The 8,139-nt window shown below is 45.9% G+C and overlaps 1 non-coding gene across 1 annotated transcript; it reads right to left on the reverse strand.

Annotated features, from left to right (window-relative positions):
• Positions 1-7,678: 7,678 nt before the first annotated feature.
• Positions 7,679-7,747, reverse strand: LOC148019773 (small nucleolar RNA SNORD36). Its single transcript, XR_015695007.1, has one exon. It is a non-coding gene; the product is annotated as a small nucleolar RNA SNORD36 (small nucleolar RNA).
• Between the last annotated feature and the right edge of the window lie 392 nt (positions 7,748-8,139).

Here is an 8,139-nt window from a genome sequence, read left to right on the forward strand (position 1 = left end):
CCCTTTCATAGACCAACTGTTGGACACAGTGGCAGGACATGAGCTTTATTCTCTTCTGGATGGATTCAGCGGATACAACCAAGTCCAAATCGCAGAAGAGGACCAGTCCAAAACAACCTTCACCACAGAATGGGGGACCTACGCTTACCGAGTGATGCCATTTGGGCTCTGCAATGCCCCTGCTACTTTCCAACGAGTCATGATGGTTGCATTTCAAAATCATCTGCACGACTTTATTGAGGTATATTTGGATGACTTCTGTGTCTATAGTTTGATCCGTGAACACTGGGAACACCTGGAACAATGCTTTGACCGATGCCGGGAGTATGGGATTTCCCTCAACCCCAACAAATGCATCTTTGGGATTTCTTCTGGAGTCCTGTTGGGCCACATTGTCTCTGCACAAGGGATATCAACAGACCCTGCAAAGATTGAAAAGATCGCAGCTCTGACAGCACCCACCAACCTCAAACAATTGAGGGGATTCCTAGGCCATGTGGGTTACTACAGAAGGTTTATAGCCCATTTTGCGACAAAGGCAACTTCCTTGCACAAGCTTCTGAGGAAAGATGCAGAGTTTACTTGGACGGAAGAATATGACAAAGCCTTTCACACTCTGAAGCAGTGTCTGATAGAGGCACCCATTCTGCAACCTCCTGATTGGACGAAAGAGTTCCATGTACACACTGATGCATCAATTGAAGGTTTAGGTGATGTCCTCTGCCAAAAGGGCTCCTCGAAGTTAGATCAACCGATCTATTACGCAAGCCGAAAAGTCACTGATAGGGAACGGAACTATACAGTGACAGAGTTGGAGTGCTTGGCAATGGTGTTTGCCCTAGAGAAGTTTCGCCATTACCTCCTATCTACCCACTTTAAATTTTATGTGGATCATGAGGCCCTATCCTTCCTGATGAACAAAGCGGATGTCAAAGGACGACTGATGAGATGGCTCCTTTTATTCCAGGAGTTCGACTTTGAGGTGATTACTAAGCCTGGTCATTCCCATGTTCTGGCTGATCATCTGTCGCGTATCCCACAAACTGCAGATGAGGAGCAAGATGATCCAGACCTCCCTGATGCTTCCCTATTCTTGGTAGAAACTGTAACTCCTTGGTATGCAGACATTGCCAATCTGCTGGCAACCCAACAGTACCCTCCTGGTATCTCTAGTCGGGAAAGGAAGAAGCTCATGCTAGAATCAGCCCCCTTCGCCCTGCTAGGCGGTGCACTGTACAAGAAAGGCAAAGATGAAGTGTTCAGAAGATGTGTTGCAGGAGATGAGATTGGGATTTTTCTGAAGGCTTGCCACGATGAGCCATGTGGAGGTCACTTTGCAAGAGAAGCTACAGCCAGGAAGGCTCTGCTAGCAGGATATTGGTGGCCTACAATTCACAAAGATGCCTATGATTACTGTAAAAGATGTGATGCATGTCAAAGAATGGGGAAACCCACGAAGACAAGTGCCATGCCATTGCAACCTATTCTTCCTTTGAAGCCGTTTGAGAAGTGGGGCATTGACTTCGTAGGTCCGATCGATCCTCCTACCAGAAGGAAACAGAACCGATACATCCTCGTATGTACGGATTATGTTACAAAGTGGTGTGAAGCTAAAGCCCTAAAGCGGGACGATGGTAACAACGTGGCCCTGTTCATGTACGAGAATATCATCACCCGTTTTGGTAGTCCCTTAGAGCTGGTAAGTGATAGAGGCACTCATTTCCTCAACAAAGTCATGGAAGAGTTGACAGAGTTGTATAAGATTCGCCATCGCAAGTCCACTCCCTATTACCCCAGAGCCAACGGCCAAGTCGAAGTCACCAATCGCATCCTCTGCTCGATTCTGACAAGAACAATTGCCGCACATCGTCATGATTGGGACGATCGACTTACAAAGGCCCTCTGGGCATATAGAACCTCCCATAAAGCAGCAACGGGACAGACACCTTTCCAGTTGGTGTATGGTACAGAAGCAGTTTTTCCTGTTGAATTGGAACTACCCTCTTTGAGAGTGGCTATCAAAGAGCGTTTGGGAGACGATGATTCACTGCAATGCCGTCTCTTGCACCTGGAGTGTTTGGACGAAATTCATAGGATGGCTCTACAGTGCATGGAAGCCACGCAAGCCCGACGTAAGGCTTACCATGACAGTTTCATCAAGCACAAGGAGTTCAAAGAAGGTGATTTGGTCCTAGCCTATGATTCACGTTTTGGCAAGTTTCCTGGCAAGCTCCAACAGCGGTGGATGGGCCCCTATAAGGTACTTGCCGTCAACCCTAATGGTTCTGTCCAAGTGCAGACCGTTGATGCCTCTGATGATCCCTTTCTGATCAATGGATATCGCCTGAAGAAGTACTTCCCTCCTTGGGGATCTTGACAATTACGGTCACTTGATCTTTTCCCTCGTTGGCACGGCACTGTACTTGTTATGATGCTATTTCTAATAGTCGTTCTTCAGCCACTTCTGATGAGGTGGACGCAACCCTCTGTCCCCTCAAAACCCCCTTTCAGCCTTGATCTCTTATCCTTTATTTTCCACCAGCGACAGTGGCGAGGTGGGTTCTGACAAATGGTCTTTCTACCATTCCCTTGCTCAATATTGAAAAAAAAAAGAAGAAAAAAAAAACAAAACATATCGGTCATGGGAGAAAAGGACTTAGGTCCCTGTCATGCCGACCTATTCTTCGAGAAAAGGTGGAAACACCCTCGGGAATAGGGGAAAATAAGAAAAAGAAAAAAAACAAAGAAGAAAAAAAAAAATAAGAACAACAAATCTGTTATGAGAGAAAAGGAAGCAATTCCCTGTCATAGCAGGCCTCGTTCCAGGAAAAGGTGGTAAACACCCTTGGGCGAGAAGCTGGCTGTGGAAAAGGTGGTAACACCCAGCAGTCCAGAAAGTGGATTCATTAATTGATATCTCCAGGATCCAATTCCGAAGCTGCCTCCCTTGGTACGCTGTGTCCTGGGTCTCTCTGCAAAGTGACTACCTGTCCTCTAGCAGACGACATGTTCCTGTCCAATAAAACGTTCGATTTGATGGCTACCTCCCTGGGTATGCCTCTTCAACAACTGATGACGCGATCTTCATCGACAACCCCTTGAGTGATGTGAGCTTTCATCCTAACCGGATGGGGAAGTGAGTATGGTTACCCTCTGTAATTATGAACAGAGTGTGAGACAGAGGGTGGGGCGAGAGACCAGTCTTTTCCCTTCAAATCAAATGAGAGGTGAGTAGTGTGAATGAAATGTTGCACGCACGGGATGGGCCTCTCAATGCACAAAGCACAATTTGTTTCTGTGCACTGCACCATAAGGCTCCCTGGCTTTCCTTCTTGCACCGTATGCCGGCACAGGGCGGGATGCACAGTTGCACCATCAAAATGCGCACAAGGCATACAATCTTTACACAAGCGACTGTGAGGATTACATCAATGGGTTTCAGGAAAAGGCTGCCCTCCTGTATCTATCAACAGAGAGTGAGACAGAGGGTGGGTTGAGTGTGACTGGAGTTTCTTCAATCAATTACCGAGAGGTGAGATTGAGGGACGTTACGACACTTGGAGTCAAGTATGTTCCCGTTTCCCTATGCACCCACGGGAGGGGTTTTTGCCGTCATCACAAGACACGCCACCCTGTTCTGTACACTGCACTGTAAGGCTCCCTTGCCTTCCTCCTTGCACTTATGCTAGACGGGTTGGACGCACTAATGCACCATCAACTGTGCACCCTGGCATACTCTTTCTGCACCATTCCCCCTTGTCGATTTCTAAACCAGGTATGAGATATGGGTTTCCATCATTATTCCTCGAGTGATATTAGTCATGGGGCGAGTGACTGTTCTTTCATTTCAATTGAGTGATTGTGAGTTGAGTATAGTATCCCTCATCATCGATGAATTTCCTGCGATTCCTTCGACCAGCTACCTCCCTGGGTACTGCCGCGTGGTCCCTGCCATCACGGACGTGCGCTGTAAAGATGCCTTGGTCCCTCCAGCGCCGACAACCACACTGGACGTGCCGTCGCCACTCAACCTTGATTCTTGACGAAACGGGCCAAGTTTTTCTAACCGTACACTTTGGTTTCTTCATGACGGTCATGTTTTAAGTGTGGGGACGTTAGTGGATGGTCAGTGGCGTGGTCCTAGGTCCCTATTGCTCGGTTAACCCTATCCGTTAAGGTCTTAAGTGTGGGGACGCGTCCCTGCGCGTCTACCGTGCATACCTTTCTGCATATGCCTTAACCTGTTCATGCATGAATGCCTTGCCTTGCTGTTACCCTGATGGAGATCCCTTTCCACCCATCCGGTTATGTTCCACCCACCCTTGGGGCTGTTCCCCTGCAGTTTTCCTTCGTTCCCTGATTTTGCGGTCCTGCCATGTGAATGCACCCTACGTTCACCAAAGTCCCAATCCAACCTTATAGCCCTGTTCTTCCCTTTGAACTGATCATTTTTCCTTTTTACCTACCTTTGTTCCGGTGCACGATTTTTGAGTTATTAATTTTTGAAGCATTTTGTGCAAATTAGCCGGTTTCCCATGTGAACGTGCTTTTCTTGCTTCGGAACCATGCTCTGATGTCATAGCCCTGCCAACCACTTTTCCCCTAACATTTTTCCTTTTTACTCCGAGTCATTTTGATACACGGTTTGTCCATTATTAATTTTCCGGTTTTTTAAGACTTTTTCATGCGTCTTTTTGCTATTTTTCCATGTGAACCTGCCCTATTTGCATCGGAATTCCAATTTGATTTGACAGCCGTGTCCCCTGTGCCTCCCCCCACCTTTTTCCTTTTTCCTCCACCCTTTTTCAACTTCCGGATTTTTACTTATTAATTTTTAAATGAGTTTTCGGGCGTATTTTTGGAGTTTTTTGCATATGAACCCCTCCTATTTCCACCGAAACTGTATTTTAACGTGATAACCCTGTGCCACTCCTTCCTGCGGACATTTTTCCTTCTTACTGCATGTCATTCCGGTGAACGGTTTGTCCGATATTAATTTCCGATCCCATTTTTGGGTTTGTTTTTTGGATTTTTCCCATGTGAACGCGTCTTATCTCCGTCGGAATTATGTTTTGATGTGATAGGATTGTCGGGCACATCTTTTTGCATAGTTTTCCTTTTTTCTGCACCTCATTCCGTTGCACGGATTTTTCGATATTAATTTTTAATTACGTTTTTTGGTTCATTTTTTGTGTTTTTTGCACGTGACCGCCCTTTCCCCCCCCGGAACCTCCGTCTCGTATTTTCCCTGTTTTTCCCCTGTCGTCCTGCCCACTTTTTGTTTTTACGCTATTTCATTTTGACGTCCGGATTGGGAGTTATTAATTTTTCTTTATTTTTATGTGTATTCGCGCGCCCATTTTGCGCGGGAACGCGCCCTTTTTCGATTTTAAGCATCCCCACGCGCCCTGGTCGTGTCCGCATGACCCGTCTCGTCATCCCAGCGCCCTTTCAATCCCGTCACGGCAAATTTTTTTACCCCGCCCCGCGCACGTGCGCGGGACGGGGATACGCCCCCTCTTGACCCTAACCAACCCCTTGCCCATGTCCATCCTGCCCTACCCCTGCCCGCCCACCCTGCCCACCTCCCTTGTCCCTGCCCATCCTCCCCCCATGTCCATCCTCCCCTATCTCCCCCCTACCCTCCTTTCTCTCTCCCCGTCCCCCAACCGTCTCCTTCTCCTTCTGCGTTTTCCCCCCCCGCTGCTTCCTTCTCCACCTCCCTCTTCACCTCCACCTCCCTCTTCCCCTCCACCTCCCTCCTCCCCTTCTCCTCCATTTCCTTCCCCCCCCCCCCCCCCCCCCCGCCGCTGCTTCCTTCTCCCCTCCATCTTCCCCTCCTTCCCCTTCTCCTCCTTTGCTCCTCTCCTCCCCTCCCTTCTCCACGACGTCTTCCCTGCTCCAACCCCTGTGCCCTGCTGGTCGCCGTCGAAGCCCTCCTGTGCTCCGCCTTGACCGTCGCCCTGGACGCCTGCAGTCCCCCTGGTCGCCGCCGTTCGCGCCCTCCCACGTCGCTGGACCGCCGTCGCCCCTGGCCCGCCGCCGTCTCCTCGATCGTCGTCCGCCGGTGCCACCGCCTCCTCCTCGCCCGCGCCGCCCCCACCTCCCCCACCACCTCCACCTACAACCACCTCCTCCACCACTAATCTAACCAGGTTTGCTAACCTAACCCTAACTAGGACTAACTAGGACTAACTAGCACTAACTAGGATTCATTAGGACCCTAAACTAACCCTAGTTAACTAACCCTAACCCCACCCCTAGTTAACTAACCCTAGTTAACTAACCCTAACCCCACCCCTAGTTTACTAACCCTAGTTAGGTTACTCTAACCCTAAGTTAGTTACACTAACCCTACCCTAGTTAAACTAATTTTAGCCTAGTTACACTAACCCTCCTTAGGTTAGTCCCCACAGACCTAACTTAGTTTACTAACCTAACTTAACCTACCCTGACTAACCTAACCTGACTTGACTTCCTGTGACTACCATGACTTACCCACACTAACCAGACTTAACTGACTTATTTCTAACTGACTTATCTGATTAACATGATTTATGTGATTTAATTAATTTCTAACTTAATTTTTCCATAAACAAAATTCAGAAAATTTTTTAAAAATTCCTTTTGCTTTTTGCCAATTTTTGGGAGTTTGTCCGCTGGCAATTACCTACCCTAAAATTTCTGCAAATTCAATATTTCCTAATTAATCCCCCAACTTGCCAATGAATGTAGAAAATTCCTTTAAAAATAGTTAAAAAATGCTAAAAATTTTCTAAAAAAAATCTCAAAAATTCCCCTCACCTCCCTTGATCATTTTCCATTTATTCAACCATCAATAATCACAACTTAACACAAAAATAAAAAAAATAAAAAATAAAAATAAAACTAAAAAACCAACAACAATCAAATCCACACATTCGCTAAGGTGTTGTGTTTGTTGTTTCATCAGTGATCTTTACTTTTCCTTTCCTGGATTCACTTCTTTTGGCGAGGTATGTCTGATATGAAGAGTCACCAGAACCACTACAGTGTCCTTTCATAGCTCACTACTGTCACTTCACTCTAGTCTTCACTTGAGTCTTCAGCAGCTACTTCTTCCACTTCCTCCAGCTCTTTTGCACTTGTATTCACCTCTTTCCAAGGCTAGAAAACTTTCCCAAAGTCACACATACATTCCACAGAACACTTACAGAAGCATACAGAACAGTACCAGAACAGCTACAGTACAGAACAGAACAGAAGCAGAGACAGAAGCTCTATAGAAGACCTACAGAAGGTTACAAAAGGTCATCAAAACCACATAACTTACTCTCAAACCATTCCAAACTCTCACAAACCATTCAATAAACTTTCACAAGATCTCAATCTTCATCAATCAATACTCCATCCCTCCTTACAGAAGACAATCAGAACAAAACAGAAGGTATACAGAACCATTCAGAACCTATCAGAACATCACGGAACCACCAATAAACATCATGATCTTCCAAAAAACAATCATTATCATCCAAAACACTCTCAAACCACTTCTAAATCAATCAATCATCTCATAAAATCAACCATTCAGCTCTCAAAAACAACAAAAATCAGCCAAAAAAACAAGTCATTTCAACACTCAACATATCCCCACACTTAATAAGGAAGCGTCCTCGCGACCCAGGAAAAAAAAGGAATACAAGTTCAGTTGAAAAGCTCAACTTTGATCTTCAATAGCTTTTCACAAAGAATCCATCCACCACGACCCCAACTTATAACCTGTTTCTAATATAAAAATACAAAGAAAGGAAAACCCTTTATACATTAACACCTCTTATCAAACTAAAAATCACAACAAATTTGTAAAGGATATAAGAGGTTGCTTCTTCTTCATCTGCATCTGCTTCAATTCTCCATCCACGACCCCAACACCACAAATCTCCAAAATGTAGCTCGTACACGAAATCCAATAGGAAACCACCACGTTCGTTTGACATAAATGAACTCACAACACAAACACTAATACACAACACAACCATCTGAATGACTTCTTCAAAAAGAGAGTTGTTCATTAAAAAGCTTCCATTATACATTGGAAAGGTATCAATGAAGATGATCCCTCTTAAAAGATTGATGTTGTCGGAATCGATCCATAGATAA

The sequence above is a fragment of the Lygodium microphyllum genome, chromosome 19 (genome assembly GCF_053477565.2).
Source record: "Lygodium microphyllum isolate KBCC chromosome 19, Lygodium_microphyllum_v1.1.10, whole genome shotgun sequence".
Classification (NCBI taxonomy): domain Eukaryota; kingdom Viridiplantae; phylum Streptophyta; class Polypodiopsida; order Schizaeales; family Lygodiaceae; genus Lygodium; species Lygodium microphyllum.